The following is a 20,612-nucleotide window of genomic DNA, read 5'->3' as shown; positions in this document are numbered from 1 at the left end:
TTTATTAAAAAAAATTATGATTACTTTGCTCTCAATGTTTCATATTTTCCTAAAATTCTACCAATTTAAAAAATACTGGGACCAGCCCCATGACCAAGTGGTTAAGTTTGCGCACTCGGCCTTGGCAGCCCAGGGTTTCACCGGTTCCGATCCTGGGCACAGATAAGGCACCACTCATCAGGCCATGCTGAGGTGGTGTCCCACATAGCACAGCCAGAGGGACCTACAACTAGAATATACAACTATGTGCTAGCGGGCTTTGGGGAGGAGGAGAAGAAGAAAGGCAAAAAAAAAAAAATTAAACAGGAAAGTTTAGTCACAGGGTTTCATTCATTTCTCATGTAAATTATCATTAGTTCTAAATTAGTAAAGTTAAAATAAAGGAAGTTTTACATGTTGCTTTAAATTTTCATAACCTGGGCCCCCAAATTCTAGGCATTCTCTAAAGGCAGTTATCCCATTTATGATTTGACAGTCTGCAATAACCTAAAAATTTTTACTCTGAAACATCATGAATATATGTTTTAGTTTACTTCATATAAAATATAGATACAACTTTTCTAGGCAATTTTGATAATATATTTAATTATTATGAAAAGACAATAGAATATTTTAAAAGGAAAGGAGACTTCCAAAAGTTTAGGAGACATTCATAACATGGTTATATTACTGCCCCTACTATGAAGAGTTCCTCTGCACCCTGTTCTTATCCTGCTCTTAGAAATGGTTACACTATACAGGAATTGCTTGTCTTCTTGGAAGAATGTAAGCTCTTTGAGGTCAGGGACTGTGACCCGGTCACCTTTGTATCTCTAGAATCTAGCACAGTGCTTGGCATAGGTGTTCAGGCAATATTTGTTGAATAAAGGACTAAAGTGTTGAATGAATAAAAACACAACTGCAAAATCAAAGCAAAAGTTCCTAAAGCATAAGAACAAAAGTAGTTTTCTTCTTATGAAATTTTGATACACTACTCAAATAATGCAAATTTGATCGTGGTTCTGATTTCTTGACTCAGCAACTGTAGCAAGCTTCAAAATATCCAATAATCCTCAAGTGCAATTTAAAAAACCTGCTATTTAGCAACTCCAGGTATTAACTATTTGAAGTACTGGCATAAAATTCCATATTTCTTTTCCTTTTGCACATAGTAGTAAGTACAGCTTATTCATTCTCCAAGTATTTATTGAGCTCTTACTGTGCCAGGCACAGCTCCAGTACTAGAGATACAGTAGTAAACAAGACAGACTAGCTTCCTGCTCTGGTGAATAGTATTCTATTTTTTCATAGTATTTTTAATTTGTATAACAAATACTATAACAGTAATACTATTTTAGGACAGCAGGAACTAACAATCTGATATTTAGAAATTAAAAGGTTTTCAATAAAGTTCATTATTTCTAATATCTTTTATGGTACCAATTACATGCTTCGTAAAACATTAAATCTAGTTCAAGAATAAAAAAATTGTTTTTAATTACTTTCTTACTTCACTACTTGGAACAAACACTTACAAAATAACCTTAATCCTTCCACAAGATGTGTTTTTTAATACAACAAACATTACAAATAATTATTACAAATATCTTTTTTGGTACTATTGTTTATACCAGCAATCATTTTTCCACCCCTCATAGGTCTTAGAACTCTGTTTCGAGATCAGCAAACTTTCACAGTAATAAAAATAGACTTCCAATAAGATCATATTCACTGATATCACCCCAAAATGGTGCTAATGCAGCACCCAGCAGGAGTCTCTACAACGCATACACACAAATTAAAAATGGGCAGCACAGAAACATGTGTTAGGAAAAGAGTGTGCAAATGTCAATGAAAAGAAAAGCAAACCCTGATACTATACTATTACCCATTCCTGACATTTCTCATTAAATCAGTAGAAAAAGTAAAATGCCCAAATAGGAACAATCTCCAAAATCTGAAATGGACAGAATTTTTTAAAAACTAGCCTGAAAGACACTTACTTTCTGTTCCTACTTATTATAATCACAGAGGTAGACAAATATATGCTCAGTCAATTTGAAAGCCTATATTAGCTTTTCTCAACAGGAAGCAACGTTGCTAACGAAGTGGTAAATTCAGTGTTAATGAGTGGCTTCACTGTTACCACCTCAGAGGTAAAACCTTCCATGTTTCATGTTCCACCCATCTGTTCTGGTGTTAGAGGTTCAGAGATGGAACAGACGCTTCCCATTTAAAGCAACTTCATTGGTACCCTCTGAACAGCAGGGTGACAAACTATGAGAATACCATGTCGGCTCGAAGACTGCATCCTCATTACCAGAACGGCTTTATAAGAGCCTTCCATAAGTTCACATTCTGAAGTTACCAAACTGTTTTGCACTAAAACATGGAAAGAATATGTGTGTATAATAGATCTTTTATCTACAAAACATAGGTAGGAAAAAAAAAAACAGAGGTTCAAATTAAATATTGTTAAAAATAAAATGAGGTCTTTAACAAGCAGTTTTCCTTTACACCTACATAATGAAATATGCCTTACTTACCCCCAAATTAAAGATTATCTCTACTTAAACAGAAAAGTTATTCTTTTTCAGAGTATTTTTTTCTTATTAGCACATTAATATTAAAAACTTACTCCATCAGTTAAAAAACATACTATAAGAAATTGACTCAGTAAGCTAGTATTTTAGCAACAATGAAAAATGTTCAAAATACATTTTTTTCTTAAGAGCATTCAAGACTCATAGCTATTGCATTGAGATACAATGCAGAACAACAGATCAAAACCTGTTGAACTAAATAACAAATCTAGAATTTTCACACCAAAAATTATTTATCTACATTCACAGATGGTTATGTGGCAGCCAGGCAAGAAAGCATGTGACTTATAAGGTAATTTCACATGGTCTCAAATAGTTTTTCCAAGTATCTTTATATAATCAAAAATATATAACAGCTATCCACAGCAGTTTATGTTAATATAACTAAGTAGAGGACATACTTGAAGGTAGGCATTATTCATTGTTAAAAAAAAGCGAAAATGCTAAATTAAAATAAACTGTTATATCGTTTGGACTCCCTAAATTTCAATGCATTTGCTATATCAACTAGGATTTTTTAATAAAATGTTAAGACATTAATACTATGTTCCCCTCCATGTAATCATATAACCAGCCAATTTTCCTTTTAACTGAATTTTAAAATGTTCTTTAAAAAAATTCACACACTTTATAAAAAGCTGCAAATGGAATTTTAAATCTACATAAAACACATTTCAGTTTCTGGAAAATCATAATGAGTTCTACAGCTATAACTGCCTGTAGTTATATACTGTGAGCATTAAAAAAAAGCACAAAGGTCAGATCTGTCTTCAGGATGACAGATCATCACTTATATGCCTCAAGCTAGACTTATTGTCTCAGAAATCTCAAACATCAGTATTTTTGCAAACTATCAGCACTTGCTATAACACCCTCACTACACTACATCTTGAGGTTACTACAGAAGAAATGAGGTGATAATTGCATATTAACATAATTATTCTGTAATCCCTCTGAACAAGCTTCCTAGGTCACTCAGTAATTCAGATTAGATACAACCTTCCTGTCATCAAATCTATGCTGTCCACTTTCTGTTCATGAATAATTCTTTTTTGATAGAAAATTAGCTTAATTTCATTCTTTTATGTACATTATTAATTGTATTTATTTCAAGTAGGTTAATATTTGGTGGGTACTTACTACATAATGCCAACCTTTGTCATGTAGTATAATTTCACACAAAAACATAGTATCATTTGCCCTCATTTTGCATTAGTGCATTAATAACTATATTACACAGCTATAAATAAATTATAACGTTGCCAACTAGCTGAGATATAGTTAGAATCTGTCAGATTTTCACAAACCTCATCTTCATTTAAATTATCCTTGAGAACACATGACAACTTCAGTTAGTCATATATAAGATCGGGTCAAGAAGAGAAAATCATTCACAACTATCATTCTAATTGCAAAACCAATCTTAATTAACTGAAATATTACATCTAAAATTACTGCAGTATTTAAGCCTATATATACTATACACAACATACAAACATATATACCCAAGACTCAACTAGTATACAATTCAAGTGAAGACTATATAACCATATCATCCAGTAGTATCCTGCTCTGGATATCACATTGAGAGGAACACTAAAAAAATAAAGAACATTCAGAATGGTATCCAGCATGCCACATAATGAAATGAAAAGAAAACTTGGTATGTTTAGCTTAACAATTAGCTAACACAATTAACAATCTTCAAATGTTTGAAGGTTTGGTGTACAGAAAAAAGAACATACAATCAAGGTGTTTGAATCATAAAGATGTGGATTTCATCTCAAGATTAAGAAAAACTAGGAATAGGAACCATTCAACATTACACTTTCGTAATGGCAAATCACAAACCAGCTACTACTTTTTTTCTGATTTAACATTTGAGCTGCTAACAAGTTTTTACTTATTACATGTTTAATCCTGGAGTTTCATTTATAAAACCGGATACATTTATTTATTGTGAATTTAAATAATTAGCAAATTTCACCAAAATGTTACAGAAAACACTACATAACATTTAGGAAGTGCAAGTACTTACTAATAATCACACGTATAGCTCTATTCAAACAATTATGATTAAAAGAATGTCCTTCAGGTTTACTCATATGAAGAGAGAATGTCAGCCAGGTCAAGAGTAGCAATTTTGAACTATAAGACACTTATAGAACATACGATTTCCATCTATTCAATCCATAAAACCAAAATGTTATCAATAGTATATTATTGTTTTATAAAAGGTGACTAAAATTTATTTAAAATTGAGATCAACATCAAGGAAAATTTCAATTATTCTTAACACTAATCAAATGGTACTGTTGTCGTTTTTGGTTTTTTGTCTTTACTGTACTGCTATCTAACTCAGGAAGCCTATATCGGACAAATATGAATAAAAAACTGCTATCAATAAAAAGCAATATATTGTCCCCAGTGAGTAATACAGATTATACATTCTATAGCTCAGAGAAGATAGAAAGTCATATAAAATACCATGGCTAAGAAAAGCCTCACAGAAAAGAAAGGGTTGTACCTAAATTTTATCGTGCAGTGCCAAGAGAATCCCTCTTTGGAGGCAGAAACACCTGGGTTTGAAAAATGGCTCCACAACTTCTAGTTTGGGGCAAAGTTACTCTACTTTCCTTAAGTTCAGTTTCTTCATCAATAAAATAAGCATGAAACCTACTTACAGGATTGTGAGGATTAAATAAGACAATGTACATAAAACATGTAGAATAGGTGGTGGCATTTAGTAATTACTCATTCAGTGTTAATTCCCTATTACCCTTGCCACTTACTTGTTTCATTTACAGAATGATGACACTGAATGTGCACACTGCTTCCAGTGATGAAGGTGGCCCTTACAAACAGAAATTTATTCTAGAAGGAAATACCTGGGAGCTTATACCACTCCAAAGGCATAATAAACAGGATAAACGGGTAGAAGTTAAAGAGCCAGAGGAAGAAGCATATCTTAAGAGTTGCTGAGGCTAGAACAATAACACTCTTGTGGGGATAAAGCAGGGCTTTAGATAAATAATATTCTATAAGCAATAGGGGGTAATTACAGTGCTGGACTCAGTGCTCTAAGGAAAAAGGACATGAAGTGACCACTCAGGATTTAAGAGTTTTTGATTCCTTAGAATCTATCGAGGATATAATTTACTTTTCCTCTCTCATAAAACACCAATGAAACGAAAGCAGATGGACTAGAAGAGAGAGACATACCAAGGCGTATAAAACCGTAAATTAGAACAGTCTTGTCTAGACAAGGGCTGCTGGAAAGAATGGAGATGACAATCTCAAATAAAACAAACAAAACTAAAAACAGGTCTTATAGAAAAGAATATGAATCAGAATAGCATCAGACTTCTCATTGTCAAGACTAAGGGTGAAGTTAATGGAGCAATAATTCCAAAGTTTGGGGTTAAAATTATTTTGAAATAGAATCCTATACAGAGACAAGTTACATAATACTCAAGTGTGAGGGGCACACAATCTCTAAGTTTACCACTTACCTACCATCTCAGAAAAATTCTTCCAAAAGGTTGAGAGTGGGGGGGGGGGGGGGGAAACGTATCTGAAAATGGCTGAAATTAGTGTGTTAAGTGTATTTTTATTATTTTATACAATGAGGTTATAGATATTTATTGACAGTGATTGAAATATATAAATTTAAATATGGTAAAATTATAAGGTTAATCAGAAGAAAAAGAGAAAGTAAAATATATTTAATATATACTTAATATCCTCAGATTCTATAAACTACTCTGTTTTAAATAAAGTACAATATGCTTTGAGCAGGAGGCTGACAAAGAACTTTGAAACAAAAAATTACTTTAAAAACCCCGAAAACCAAAACAACCCTTAACAGGTGAGCTGAAGAGTAGAGTGGAAACAGCTGATGAAATGAGGTATTCTTCCAGAACAAAGATTTTTTTAAAAGGGGTCAGCCCCACGGCCTAGTGGTTAAATTTGGTATGCTCCACTTCACGGGCCCAAGTTTAGTTTCTGGGTGTGGCCCGACACCACTCAGTGGCAACCATGCTGTGGCAGTGACCCACATACAAAATAGAGGAAGACTGGTGAGATGTTAGCTCAGGGCAAATCTTCCTTAGCAAAAGTAAATAAAATAAAATAAATAAATAAATAAATAAACAAAAGAGGGCAAGAAGGATGTAAAAAAATTAAGAGACAAAATCTAGATCTACAAATTGTACCAAGCAGCATCACACAAACACAGACATCTTTAGATTAACAGGGTTCAATGAGGGCTCAGAAGGATGATGAAAAAGACATACCACTTGACAAGTCTTGGAAAAATTTCAGAACTCTAAGAATAAAAGCAAGAATTCTACTCATTTCCAGAAAACAAAACAAAGGCAAAAACTAGACTACTTACAAAGGAATAAGAATACACAATTCATCATCAGTAGTAATGTCAGACTTTTGAGGAAAAATAATTTTTTAAAATCAAATTTATCTGAAAAAATTACAAAAGTAGAACATATTTGTTGCAATCTTTTTTACTTTTCCCACTCTCTCCTACCTCAGTTACCAATGTATTAGTCTGGTGTACCCTTCTACTCCTTTTTCTTATTCATACTAACGTATATACATACGTATTTGTTTTGCATTTATCTTTACAGAAATAGGATTATATAGACATGCTACAATATATACCCTTGTACAGATAGCCATATAGTAGTGTTTTTATTTCAACAATGTAGATTCTTTACAGGTGTGTGTGTTTTTTTAGTTGAATATACATTTCCAAATCATTTCCCAAAAATTTCTCTCAATATGCATGCCTACCTTCAATGTGTAACGAGTTCTGCCACATTCTTATAATTTTTGCCAGTATCATGGTGACAGATGTAAAAATACTTTTCAACCCAGAATTCTATAACTAGCCAAACTAGGATTCAAGTTAAACAACAAAATATAAAACATTTTTGGACAAAAAAGGATTCCAAAAGTCTACCATCCACAGATAAAAGAATTACTCATGGAGACATTCAGGCATAGAGAGAAAAGAATATATGGAAAAGGAAGACGTAAGAATCAATAAACATTAGTGAGCAATTAAACCACTAAAACATGCAATTAAATCTAGTAACTTGAAAATTGTTCAAAAAGAATTCTTATGAAATGAAAAGTATACAGTATTAAATAACATGGGAATTAAAATCCCAAAAAGACTTCAACACAAGAGGTTAAACTAGTAGACACTAATTAAAAGAAATCTTTCAAAAAACATGTTAAAATGTTAAGGGTAACCAACTATATATCTTAGCGAAATAAGATATATAATTTCAAATCTAGAGAGTTAAAAAATGAAATTTGATCCAATAAAAATAAAAAAGCAGAAAGAGGTCCAAACACATCAGTATTCACAATAAATGTGAAAAGTTCATATATTAAGAAAAAGGCATTCATATTTGTTTTGTTTTTAAGTATGCTATATGTTGTTTACAAAAGAAGCACTGAGTTAAAAATAAGGCAATAATAAGATCAACCAGGCAAATGTTAAAAAGAAAATAGACGTCTCTCCTATCAGAAAAATCAAATGTAATTTAAGGCAAAAAGCACTAGACTTGCTAAAGATAAATATTATATATTAATAAAGTATACAAGCCACCAGAAGATATTATATTCATGAACACCTTTGCAAACAACAAAATGGCCACAAAATATACAAATCATAAACTTTTACAAGTATTAGGAGACAGTGACAGCCACAGAGGGAGGCTTTAAACACTTCTCCCCAAAAGTCAACAGATCAAGAATATTCTAGTTTTCCTCACCCGTCTCATCTTTCAATATCACCCTTCTCTCACTTTACAAAGGAAAGGTTCCCAAATACAAATCTGCAAAGTTCCCTCTATCTCCATCAGTTGTTCAGGTCAATAACCTTGGGGTAATCTTTCTTTTTCTCTCATATTCAGACTCCATATTCAAACCATCAGGAAATCCTATTGCCAACATCTTCAAATTACATCCAGAATTCAATCACTTCTCACTACTGCTACCCCAGGTCCACTATTATCTCTCCCCTGTACTATTTCAACAGCTTCCTAATCTAGTCTTAGTGCCTCTACCCTTGCCCACCTACCATCTGTTCTCAGCACCACAACCACAGGGATCATTGTAAAACCTAAGACGGATAATGTTCCCCAAAACCCTTCAATGGCTCCCTGTTTTTTCCTCTCAGAGAAAACAACCCAACGTCCTTATAATAGCCTATAAGGCCCTGCAAAGATCCTTTCTAGCAACTCTTTGATCTCATTTCTTACTCCTCTCCCCAACTCACTCTGTTCTAGCTGTACTGGCTTTCTTACTGTTCCTTGAACACGCTCTCTCCCATGTTAAGGTCTTAGCATAGACTATTCTCCGGCTGGAATGCTCTACCTCCCAGACACTCTCACAGCAAACTCCCTCATCTTTGCTCAGTCATTTTCTTTTGAATAATGCCTACCTGGACCATTTTGGTTAAAATTACATCCCAAATTCCCTCATGTTCTCCACCCTGCTGTCATTCTCAAATACACTTATACTAGTTTACCCTTCCCACCCCATAACTGTTATCACCTTCTAATACACTATGTCATATACTTATTTATTACAGTTATTGTTTGTGCATCCCTCCTGTAGAACTAAGTTTCAAGGGGACAGACCTTTGTCTATCTTGTTAACTGAATGTCTCAAGGGTCTAGAAGAGTGCCACTACCCAGAATCTTAGTATTGTGCACTGCTCTGGGGTGTAAAAACCCCTGGGGAACCAAATAAAAGGAGGTTTGGGAATACCAATTTCCTTAGAGAGAATGCCATGGCAGCAAAGCAAACAATATGGAAAAGCTACACAGTCTTATTACATTGAAAAACAACTCAAGGCAAATTCCAGTGCCTGTCTGTCTCTCACTCTACCCCTTTCTCTAACCCCTCTCTCCCCACTTTCCAGTCTTAGAATTAAAATTCAGAAATAAAAAGGTTGTCAACAGTAACATGTATTATACTTGAATTTAAAAAGTGAAGCCACGTTTTTACTGACAAAGGGTTACTTTGATTCAGCAGTGAAACTGGCTTTGTTAAACATGTTACATGGCAGACATTTTCACCAGGCTGAATGAATTAAATCTACACTGCAAAGATTTTGAAGAAATTAGATTTACAGCATGTACACAACATATAAACACTGATAATTATTTATCTTGTGACAAAAATTACAAATGCCAACTTAAAAATGCCATAGTTTTTCAAAATTCTTTTACAGGATATGCAAAAGAAACAAGAAATAGACATTCTATTTCAAAACAGGAGTGGAACATTTATAAAATCTGACTATATATTATAATGACCACAGAGAAATTTTCAATGGAAATAGAAATCATGTAGACCATATTTTCTGGCCACCATGTACAAAACTAAAAACTAGATAAAATTAAAGAGTTAACTAGTATGTCAATTATATATCAATAAAACTGGGGGAAAAAAGAGTATCTACTAAAACAAAACAAAAAGTTAACTAGCAAACTAGAAAGATCAGAATAATTATCTAGAATGAAGCAAGGAGAGACTAAAGGATGGAAAGTGGAGAAAAGAATAAGAGCCAAGGAGGCCGGCCCCGTGGCCAAGTGGTTAAGTTCGCACGCTCTGCTGCAGCAGCCCAGGGTTTCGCTGGTTCGAGTCCTGGGCACCAACATGGCACCACACTCATCAGCCCACGCTGAGGAGGCATCCCACATGCCACAACTAGAAGGACCCACAACTAGAGACACACGACTATGTACTGGGGGGCTTTGGCAGAAAAAGGAAAAATAAAATCTTAAAAAAAAACAAAGAATAAGAGCCAAAAAAAAAAAAAGATACAGTGAAAAAATCTAGCATATATTTACTGAGAATATCAGGAGGAGAGAAAATAGGACAGAAGCAATATTTGAAGAAAGAATGGCTGAAAATATTTTAAAACTGACAAAAGATATCAAGCCACAGTTTCTGGAAGCACCGGGAACTCTAAGATAGGTAAATAAAAGAAAACCACACCTAGATACATCCCAGTAAAACTGATGACAATGAAAGACAATGAGAAAATCTTAGAAGTAGCCACAGGAAAAAAGAATACATACAAACAGACAATAATTAGACTGAGAAAGGAAAAAAAGCAGTTCCTGACATCTAAGAATTAATCTGATGCTTTCAGCTAAATCATATTGTTCTCCTGTTGAACATAAAAATATCTCACAGAATATTCACTTCAGACAGGTCATTGTACAACACAAACTACCAAACATACCCTTCTCTCGCTAAATGAGTTGACTGCTACCTTCTTTGTCCATTATAAGTTTATCCTAGCTTCAGTTAGCCTTCCCTACAAATGAAATTTATTAAGATGGCAATCTTGAAATGAATGAAAACAAAACACAATGGAATGTAGCAAAAGCAGCATTTGGAGGGAAATTTATAGCTGTAAAAGCCTGCATTAGAAAAGACGACCTCAAATCAATAATTAACTCTAAATCTTAACAAACTAGAAAAAAAAGAGTAAACTGAACCCAAAGCCAGCAGAAGGAAGGAAATAATAAATATTAGAGTAGGGATAAGAGAATATAAAAATACAATCAATCAAATCGAAAGTTGGTTCTTAAACACATAGATGGGGAGAATAGACTGTTGGTTACCAGAGGGGAAGGGGGTTGTGGGTAGAGTGAAAGGGGTAAAGTGACACACGTATATGGTGACAGATGGAAAATAAACTTTTAGTGGTAAACATGATGCAGTCCATACAGAAGTCGAAATATAATGATGTATACCTGAAATTTATATAAAGTTATAAACCAATGTGACCTCAAAAAAAAAAAGTTGGCTCTTTTAAAAGATCAACAAAATTGACAAAGTTGACTAAGAAAAAAAGAAGATGCAAACAACTAAAATCAGAAACAAAAGTAGGGACATTACTACAGACCTTGGAGAAATTAAAAGGATTCTAACAGAATACTATGGACAATTGGATGCCAATAAATTAGATAATCTGGATGAAATAGACAAATTCCTAGAGACACACAAATTACCAAACCTGATCCAAAAAGAAACAGAAAATTTGAACAGATCTGTAACAGCTAGAGACTGAATCAGTAATCAAAAACCTCCCGAAAAGGGAAAGTCCAGGACCAGATGGTTTCACTAACAAATTCTACCATTTAAAACACCAATCCTTCACAAACTCTTCCAAAACTAGAAGAAGGAATACTTTCTAACACAGTGTATGAGGCGAGCCTTACCCTAAAACCAAAGCCAGACAAAGATAACCAAAAGAAAACTACAGACTCTTAAGAATATAGATGCAAAAATTCTCAACAAAACACTATCAAATTGAATCTAACAGCACATTAAAAGAATTATGTATCATAATCGAGAAATTCATTCCAGAATACATAGATGGTTCAATATAAAAAAGGCAGTCAATCTACTACATCATATTAATAGAACAAAGGGAAAAAGTACATTATCATCTCAATAGATGTGGAAAGAGCGCTTGACAAAATCACTCAGCAAACTAGGAACAGAATGGAATTTCCTCAACTTGATAAAAGGCATCCATGAAAAAAACCCACAGCTAACATCATACTCATCAATGGTGAAACACAAAGCTTTCTGCCTAAGATCAGTAGCAAGACAAGGCTGCCTGCTTTCACCACTGCTATTCAACACTGTACTGGAAGTCCAAGGCACAGCAATTATGCAATAAAATAAATAAAAGGCATGCAAATTGGAAAGGAAGAAATAAACAATTATATTTGTAGATGACACGATTCTATATATTAAAAAATCCCAGAGACTCTACACACAAAAAAACTTACTAAAGCTAATATAACAAACAAGTTCAGCAAATCTGCAGGTATAAAACCAACATACAAAAACCAGTTGGTAATGAATACTCCAAAAGGAAAATTAAGAAAACAATTCAATTTACAAAAGCATCCAAAATAAAATACCTACGAATAAACATAACCGAGGAGGAAAAAGAGTTATACACTTGAAAACTAAAAACATTGCTGAAAGAAATTAAAGAAGATCTAAACAAATGGAAAGACGTCCCATGTTCATGGATTCCAAGAAAAAATACCGTTAAGATGGCAAACCTTCCCTAGATATATATCCAGGTGAAATGAAAACTTACGTACACACAGAAACTTGTATGTGAATGTTTATAGCATCATTATTCATAATAGCCAAAAAAAACCACGAAGTACATGCTACCACTTGGATGAACCTTGAAAACATGGTAAGTGAAAGCAGCCAGACACAAAATGTTACATATTCCTTTCATATGAAATGCCAAGAATAGGCAAATCCAAAGAGACAGAAAGTAACAGGTACCAGGCGATAGTGTAAGAGGGAAATAGGAAATGATTACTTAATAGATATGAGGATGTTGAAACAGTTTTAAAACGCGAGAGTAGGTGGTTGCATAATATTGTAAATATACTAAATACCACTGAACTGTACACTAAAATGATTAATTGTATGTTATGTGAATTTCACCTCAATTAAAAAAATAAAGATGACAATTATAAAATGCCCCATGGGCTGACAACATCAAATTTAGAGCAAACTTCTACTACCTTAGACCGTCTCTTAAATTACCCATCCAAAGTCCAAATCCTGTAACAGGTTCTTTCTAATCCTCTTAAAAAGACATCCAAACGTTCCCTGAAGTGTGCAGAATCTCTCACTCCAACAAGTGAAAAATGTTCAATTTTTACTTTTTGGTCTATTTGGTCTTTTTGGCTATAAGGCATTGATAACACGCATTGACAAGACTAACAACTAATTTCTCAAAAGAAATAATAGAAGACAGAACACAAAGGGATAAATTCCTAGTTAAAAGAAAATAACTGACAACCCAGAATTCTACCCAGTAAGAAGCCATCAGTCAAAAGTGAAGGTGAAATACAGAACACGACCAGACAAATACTGAGAGGATTTCCCAGCAGAAATCTACACCAAAGGATATACACTAAAGGGTGTTCTTCAAAAAAAGGAAATGATCGTAGATGGAGAACTGAAGATGCAGAAAGGACTAAAAAGCAATAAAAATGCTAAGTATGTGGGTTTAGTAAACCTAAAATAATGACATAAAACGATGATGTCTTATGGGGATTAAAATATATATGATTTAAAAATACATGAGTATTATAGCAAATAAATTGAGCAAGGAGGGTGGAATTAATGGAATTAAAGTGTTTAGCCTCCATGTAATGTCTGGAAAGATATAAAATAACTTAATTCGACTCTCATAGGTCAAGGATGCATGTTGCAATCTCTAGGGCAGCAGTTCCCAAAAGTGTGGTCTATGGACCCCTGGGGGTCCCCGGGACCATATTAGGGAATCCTCAAAGTCACAACTATTGGGGCTAGCCTGGTGACGCAGTGGTTAAGTGCATGCTCCACTTCAGTGGCCCAGGGTTTGCAGGTTTGGATCCCAGGTGTGGACCTAGCACTGCTTGTCAAGCCACACTGTGGTGGCATCCTACATAAAATAGAGGAAGACTGGCACAGATGTTAGCTCACCAACAATCTTCCTCAAGCAAAAGGAGGAAGACTGGCAACAGATGTTAGCTCAAGGCCAAACTTCCTCACCAAAAACAAAAAACAAAAAACCCACCACAGCTATTTTCATAATAATACTAAGAGCTTATTTGCCTTTTTCACTCTCATTCTCTCACAAGACTAGAACGGAGTTGTCCAGAATCTATATGACTTGTGACTTCCCAATAGATCAAAGCAAAAGCAGGTATGAGACTCCAGCTATATTCCATTAAGCTAGACATTAAAGAGATTTGCAAAACTGTAAAACAATGCTACTCTACTCACTAAATTTTGTTTTGGAAAGAACATTTTTCACAAAATTATGTTAACATTTAATGGGATAGTCTTGTTCCTTCAAACAAAAAATTATCTGAACCAAACGCCATCACTGAGAAACAGTGATATAACCAAATAAACAAAAGTTCTTTTTAAGAGTTTAAATAGGTCCTGAGAACACAGAGTTTGAGACTCACTAACCTAAATAATGAAAGGATAATATGACATTCGTGGATTGGAAAACTTAATATCACAAAGATGTCAACTCTTACCTCAAATTAATGAATAGATTCAATTTTTGTAAATGTGACGATGTGATTGTAAAAATTTATGTGGAAATGCAGAGTCAAGAAGTATGAGGTGGGAAGACTTGCCTCATTGAACATAAAGACTTGTTATAATGCCACGTAAATTAAAACATTGTGGTTTTGGTGCAAGAGTAGATAAAACAGACAGATGGGGAAAAAAACAGAGCCCAGAAACAGACCCATGCATATATGGTCACTTGATTTTTGATAAAGGTGACACAGTAGAGCAACGAAGAGACAAACTTTTTAATAAATAGTGCTGCATAAAATGTATATTCATAAGAAAACAAGAAAACGTGACCTCCTTACTTCACATAGTATACAGAATCAATTCTAGGTAAAAGGTAAATCTAAATACATACTAAACCATATACTAAATGATACACAATAATCAGCTCCAGGCAGAAAGCTGAAAGCAAAATAATAAAGCCTCTAGGACAGTGCCTCTCAACCTAAGCACCACTGATACTTTGGATTAGGTAACTGTTTCGTGCATTGTAAGATGTTTAGCATTCTGTGCACTGTAGGATGTTTGGCAACACCCTAGCCAACCCACTAGATACCAGGAGTACTCCACCCACCCAGTTGTGAAAACCAGAAAAGTCTCAGAACATTTCCCAATGTCACACCCATAGAGCAGAAGGTGTGAGGGAAGGGGGAATCGCCTCTAGTCGAGAACCACTGTTCTAGAAGATAACATAAGAGAGTATCTTATGTCCTTGGAGCAGGGAAAGACTTCTTAAACAGGATACAAAAAGCATCAACTATCAAAGAAAACAATGATAAATCAGACTACACTAAAATTAAGATCTTCCTTTCATTAAAAGATACTATTAATAGAGTGAAAATCAAGCCAAAGTGGGATATATTTTTCTAACAAATGTAACTAAACAAAGGGCTTATATCTAGGACACATAGAAACTCCTAAAAACACAAAGGACAGAAACTGCAATAGGAAAAAAAAAGGGCTCATATCCATAAAATATGTAACTCCTATAAACTGGTAATATAGAAAGGTCAATAGTAGTAGCAGTAATAGTAATAATAATAATGAAGTGGGGGAGATAAGAGACTTCACCAAAGAGGATATCCAAACAACCAATAAATTTATGAAAAAGTACTCAATCTCATTTGGAATCAGGGAAATGCATCCTCCAGAAGGGCTAAAATTAAAGAGGCTATTAACACTAAGTGTTGGTGAAAATACAGAGCAATGGGAACCCTCATACCCTGTTGATGGGATAGATGCAACTACTTTGAAAACAGTTCTTCTAAAGTTGAACATATATACACCAATGACCCAACTTATTCTACTTCTGGTATATACTCAACATAAATGCTGTACATGTGCCCCAAGAAACATATACAAGAATCTTCCTGACAGTATTATTCAATCAAATGTTCTAAAGTAAAAAGATAAATAGTGATAAAATAGTACACGTGAGTTACAGCTATATCTGAAAGCATTCATGAATCTCCCAAACATAATGTTAAATAAAATAAGTAGAGACAAAATACTACTATATAATCATTTATATAGAAGTCCAATAGCAGGTAAGAAAAAGCTATATTCTTTGAAGCCAGGCCAATGGTTACTCCAGGAAATAGGAAAGGAGGAGTGATTGGGAAAGGAAACACAGGGGGCTTCCGGGTTGCTGGCAGCATCCTATTTCTTGGTGTGGTGGTCATGAGGTGTTTACTTTGCAGTGATTTGCTGAGCTGTATACTTATATTTTGTGTACTTTCCTGTATGTATTATATTTCAATTTTAAAATAGACATGGAGCACTATCTTTTCTATGCTGTATATACAACCTAGAAAATAGTAATTACACAAAAACAAGTATTACGGTACTAGATATCAATTGTTTAGAAGTAAAAATCATGTCTGGGGACACAACTTTCTACATCTTATACTTCAGAATCCTTTGTCTAATTAAACAAAACAAATAAAATATCTTAAAAAGGACTACCCGAGTTTCCAGTATGCTGTAGCAAGACATAATTAAATACATTAAAATCTTCTGTTTTCCTATATATTTCATTTACCTTGACCATCTGAAAATAAATCTAATTTCTTAGCTTTATATATGACAAAATAAAATACACATCTTGGAAAATGTTAATATTAAAGGAAAGTTAAAGATGTTTGTTTCTAACATTATATTTTTCTGACCTTTAGACACAAAGAGGATTAAGGCAGAATATAAAACGATGCCTGAACTAAAGAAGGTTTCTATCAAAAATTTTGTATGCTTCCTCCCCACTAAACTAAGTCTTGGTTTATATTTTTATATTCCACCTGACATTTTAATAAAACTCAACTTTACAACATCAATTATTATTTTATTTATAAACTAAGAATCAAACATTTATAATACTAAGTTGCCTAACATCAAATAGATCCACTCTGAATTTAATCATTTATGTAGAGCAGCATACAGTTCACAGTAGACAACCTGATTTATTTTTAAGCCAAGTAGTGCCACCAAGTGGTGGCAAATTCTGTTTCCAAACTACCACTCTGAATCAACAGAAAAAGTTATACTGGAATATAATATTGGAATGGAAAAAAAAAAATCAATCTTACAATAAATTTTAAGTAAATAAGATTGTGAAATATCTTGGGACAAATCTTTAAAAACCAAACAAAAGAGGTCAAGCTTTTTTCAAAAAAGTTGTATATATCACTGTAGTAGACTTAGTTTCAAAGTAAAATTTTTCTTAGAAAACAAGGAACTACGAATATAATGTTGTAGTGTTTACTTTTTGTTGCTCTAGTTTTTTAATTCCATAATTTCTTAAAAGACTTAAGCTGCTTTAGAAATTAATGAAACCAACACACACAAACACACAGAGTAAAAGACCTTAAGTTTTTTATAACATTAACCTCTTTAAGTACAGGAAGAGAATGAGGAGAGTAGGAAAGGATCTGCACCAGGCCTCTCCTTGGCTTGTAGATCACCTTCCTATGTCTCTTCAAGTTGTCTTCCTTCTCTGCACATCCGTGTCCAAATTTCCTCTTTTTATAAGGACACCAATCATAACTGGATTAGGGCTCACCCTAATGACCTATCCTTCTGTATTTTGAATATTTTTGATAAGACTGTATTTATCTTATTTAAAAAGAAGTCATAAATAGCTCTTAAAAATCGTTAAATGATTTTGATATTGTGATATTTGGTTTTCCTCCCTGTTTCTGGCACAAAAGCTCCAAAAACCCTTGGAACTTCCTAAGTGACAAGTACTATAAAGATGTCTTGTTATGTTAATTACGCAACTTTCAGAAAGCACCTAAGGATGGGGCTGATTGCCACAGGATCCAGCCAGGTAACTAGAGGTTGGAAACTTCAGTCCCACCCACTGACCTCTGGGGAGGGGAGAGAGGTTGGAGGTGGATCAATCACCAATGGCCAATGATTTAAAGGATTATGCCTACATAATGAAGCCTCCATGAAAAACCAAAAGGATAGGGTTCAGAGAGCTTCCAGGTTGAACATGTGGAGGTGCTGAGAGTGGCGCCAGAAGAAGCGAGAGGGCATGGAAGCTCCATACTCTTTTCCTATACTTTGCCCTATGCTTCTCTTCTGTCTGGCTGTTCCTGAGTTATATCCTTTTCTAATGTAAATGGATTTCCTGAGATTGGTGAGCTGCTCTAGTAAATTAATCTAACCCAAGGAGCGGGGCGTGGGAACCTTTGATTTAGAGCCAGTCAGTCAGAAGTACACTTGACAACCTGGGCTTGCGACTGGCACCTGAGTGTATGCGTAGGGGAGGGGGCAGTCTTCTAGGACTGAACCCTTAACCTGCGGAATCTGACACTCTCTCTGGGTAGATGGTGTCAGACTGAGTTGACTGTAGGACATCTAGCTGGTGTCCGGAGAAGTGCTTCGTGGTGTGGGGGGAAACCCTTCTCCACACATTAGAATTGGATCCAGAAACCAAGTAATACTATTTTAATTTCATGAACTATTACCAGCAAAAGAAGTGATTATATTTTAGTATAAAGTTATATGTACAAAATATCAAAGTAATGTGTCATATAGTTCATGTTCAACCCAATTATACTGCACTTAGTCTAGACCTCATCTCCTAATACTCTCTCTCTTCTCACTGTACCCTAGCCACACTAGTCTCCTTGCTATTCCTTGACGAGGCCCACGTACTTTGTACTTAATGTTCTCTACCTGGAGCTCTTCCTCCAAACATATGCATAGATCAGCTCCTTCAGTTCCAATTATCTCTTTCTCAGTTCTTAGACCATCCTAATTAAATAGCACTCTTAGTCACTTTTTATCCTTCTCTCTGGTTTTATATTTCTTCACAATACTTACCAATACCTGACAGATTATAGAGTTACCTGATTATCTGTTTTCTCTCCCCTACTACAAAGTAAGCTTCTTGAGGGTAGAGACTAATGTTTTGTTCACAGATGTACCCCCGGCATCTAAAACAGTACTAATGTGACTACTTTTTTGACATACTATCATAAACAGAAAGAATTTTTTAAAATGAATGCATCTCTGCTTTCTAAATGGATCTAGTGGCTCCTTTCTAATCAGTTCTTCACACCTATAGGCAGGGATCTTTTCAAGTTCATCACTCCTCTGTGGAACAAAATGTTTCCCACTCTCTTAGAACATAATCTCAAATCTTTAACAGAGCTGCAATGGCTTAGCTGGGCCCTGCCTACCTGTCCAGTCTAGTCTCACACTTTACTCCTAACATTTCTCAGAGATTCAAGCACACTAGCCCTCTCTCAAATTCCCCAACATGTTGCTTTTCATCACAGGGCCTCTGCACATGCAGTTCTTTTGGTCTGGAATCCTCCGCTCCCCTCTGGAATCCCAAGCCCTCTATCACATAAATTTACTTAACCTTAACTCATAATCTTCAGATTACAGCTCTACATATCACTTACTCTAGGAAGCCTTCCTCGAACATTCTATGTCAAGTTCCTTTGTCATAAGCTTTTGAAGAACTGTTCCTTTCAGAGCCTTAATGTCTTTCAAAGATCCAATTGATAATTATTGATTAACGTATCTATTCCAATGAACAGAAGTTCCAAGAGAATGGGAACCACATCTTTTGTGGTATACACTGTGTTTTTAGCAACTAGAAGGTACTCAAATGTTTAAATGAAAGGACACAGACAAAGCAGGCTAACAATAAATGTATAATAAAGCCTGCAATGGGAATTAAACAAAGCAAACTTTCTTCTTAGTAACTTTAACTGTTTTATCTAGACATACTGCATGTTTCTAGGCAGATCTTCCCAGCCATCAGCGTGTGCACAAAAGATAAAAGCTTATTTAATATTTCTACTAATTGGAAAATAAGAATAATATAAATCTCTGCAACATTATTCTATCATTAGCTTTCAGGTGCCTAAACAGCAACTATCTCTAGATAGAATTACATAATTTTGACATATAGTACCAACTTTTACTATTTTTTTATGAGAATACCATAATGATAATTAAAATGGGTCAAAATGAATTTTTAGAACAAATTCATATTATAAATGATATAAAATAAGGCTATGACTCTCTCCCAGATTTGTGACGCTTTTTCTAGACACTTCAGTATACTTTTCAGATGACACAGATGCATACCTACTTGCCATAGCAAACCAAAAGTTACATATCCGACTGGATGCATTACATCTTGTTATTACATTCTAAAGGTATGGTTAAATATTCATTACAAAAAACAATTCCACACAATTTCATTCAACTCATTAATTCATTCAGTTATACAGGAGAACATTTTGAACTAACTTACTGCTATAGACTGAATTGTCCCGTCATCCCCTTCCCCCAACCCTGGGCATAAAAATCATATATTGAAGCCCTAACCCCCAA

At 34.4% G+C, this 20,612-nt stretch overlaps 1 protein-coding gene across 17 annotated transcripts in view; it reads right to left on the bottom strand.

Moving 5' to 3' along the window:
• ZNF644 (zinc finger protein 644) overlaps positions 1-20,612 on the bottom strand; it is a 118,617-nt gene that overhangs the window by 22,966 nt on the left and 75,039 nt on the right. The gene's annotated exons all lie outside the window — the stretch shown is intronic.

The sequence above is a fragment of the Equus przewalskii genome, chromosome 24, assembly GCF_037783145.1.
Source record: "Equus przewalskii isolate Varuska chromosome 24, EquPr2, whole genome shotgun sequence".
Taxonomy (NCBI): Eukaryota; Metazoa; Chordata; class Mammalia; order Perissodactyla; family Equidae; genus Equus; species Equus przewalskii.
The sequence above is the reverse complement of the archived record's forward strand: the minus strand, read 5'-3'. Positions and strand labels throughout refer to the sequence as shown.